The 1980-nt window shown below is 32.5% G+C and overlaps 1 long non-coding RNA gene across 1 annotated transcript; it reads right to left on the bottom strand.

The window, feature by feature from the left end:
* Positions 1 to 636: 636 nt before the first annotated feature.
* Positions 637 to 1177, bottom strand: LOC119083325. The gene is made up of 3 exons (XR_005088842.1): positions 1086 to 1177; positions 863 to 1018; positions 637 to 803 (listed from the first exon to the last, which is right to left on the bottom strand). It is a non-coding gene; the product is annotated as an uncharacterized LOC119083325 (long non-coding RNA).
* Between the last annotated feature and the right edge of the window lie 803 nt (positions 1178 to 1980).

The raw sequence follows: 1980 nt of genomic DNA, 5'->3' as shown, positions 1-1980 counted from the left end.
TTCACTTGACACTTTTTTCTCTTCTCTTCTTTTTTAAAGAAGAATAATTTGAAATATTTACACCAATCAATAAAAATATATTTCTTGAGTATCTGATTTTTCATTACTTAATTTATAAAAAAAAAATCTGTTTCAGTACGTCTTTGTTTGTCCGAAATAAATAAAATAAAAAATCATGAAAGAAAGACCCACATTCAGTTTATATTTCTGCACAAATTAATTTTCATTTGTGAATAATAACCCATCATTTAAAACATATAAAAATTTTACATCAATCGATCTATCTCATTGTCAGTTTCAATTTAACAAGAAATAAGAAAAAAAATCAAGAATTTTTTTACTCACTTCCCCTTCGGAAAATGCGTCATTACTTCATTGACACGAGAGTTGAAACTCATTTCACAGGAGCTTAGTGAATAAACAATTTGGAACTTTGTATTTTGCCTTGGGTTGTTGCATGCCTCGCCTTCGACTCGGGCTGCAAACACCACACTTGGCCAAATTAAAAGTTACAAACAAACAAACAAATCTACTATTATTCATATTTTTGGGGACCCCTTTCGTAATGTAATCAATTAAAGGCACGAGGTGTATGTTGATTTTGTATGTTGGATGGTGATGGGTTAGATTAAATGCGTTCTTAAGCAAGATCCAAATTTTTATTTTGCGTGAATTTTATTTACAAATTGACTCATTGACTCTTAGCCTGTAACATATTTGTGTAAATCGAGTAAATCGATCGAGTAAATGAATTATACCGCTTCCGACAAAAAAGTGTAGTACGTATAAATGCTCTTAACCATCTGCGAAACAATAACAAAATAATCCAAGGACGAACGGAAAACAAATTTCATTGGATAACCTGTATCAAAGAAACAACCGATAACGGTGCTAGAGGTCCAATCCACAATTCTTTTAAATTCATGGATGAATTCAACAAATTCAAAAATATCTTCTGAGAACATACGTCCCATTTGTACCATTTCGATTGTGATAGTACGCAGCAAAGTTGTTCGTTCTAAGGAAGTATGAACAAGTGAGAGTTGAATATTCTCCGAATGATTTGATTCACTTTGAGGACTTACTATCTGAAAAAGCTTCGTCCCTATCAAGCAATAAATCATCATTTCAAAAAAAGCTTCCGCATGCAATTCCATATCCTGGCCTCCAGTCCACCATATTGCCTGCATAACCCGGCACTGTCCATATCATTTCAATTGAACATTAAATTGAAGTTATAGGATTGTTGTTTGGCGCTTGTGTGCACCTGAGTCAATTATATTGAAGCTCATAATTTTGATCGTCAGAGGAACAAACCAAAGACACATGAAATCAGTTTACATAATACAATACTTATTAGAAACAAAAACAACCATATTGAAAGAGTTACTAATAATCAAGATAATAATTGGAGTTAGTAGTGGCTCAATGAACAGATTTTGTTGATTTTGGATCGATAAATTCAGTAACTACTAAGTCAAAATCCAACAATACTTAAAATTTGTCTCATTGTACCCTTAGTACTGGGCGATAGATAATAGTTGTTCCACTCTACCGCATCTACTTATTTACCGTTTGTACCGGCTAAACGTTAGTCGTTACGCCATACTAACACATATTTATATATAAACATAGCTAACGCCGACCCGTACGAAACACCTATTCGTATCAAAAGCCTTTAATGTGAAACTCTTCATTTCTCTTACTTCATTTTCTTCTCTGCTGAAAAACTATTCTCCCTTTAAAATCACTTACATTATCCACTCTTTGCCTTGTTATCATATACAACTAAATTGCCGGAGGCAATATAGACAGCCCCGTACGAACACAAATTTCATAAATTCCTATTTAAACAGCTATATACCGCTATATTTAACTATATAAATAAACATTTCACAGATAAATATATGCTATTATATAGCTCTATATGCCTGTATATAGCTCAATATAGCTGTATATAGGTATATATAGATGTCCGTA

This window comes from Bradysia coprophila, unplaced genomic scaffold (assembly GCF_014529535.1).
Source record: "Bradysia coprophila strain Holo2 unplaced genomic scaffold, BU_Bcop_v1 contig_588, whole genome shotgun sequence".
NCBI lineage: Eukaryota > Metazoa > Arthropoda > Insecta > Diptera > Sciaridae > Bradysia > Bradysia coprophila.
This window is presented reverse-complemented; position numbering and strand designations above follow the sequence as displayed.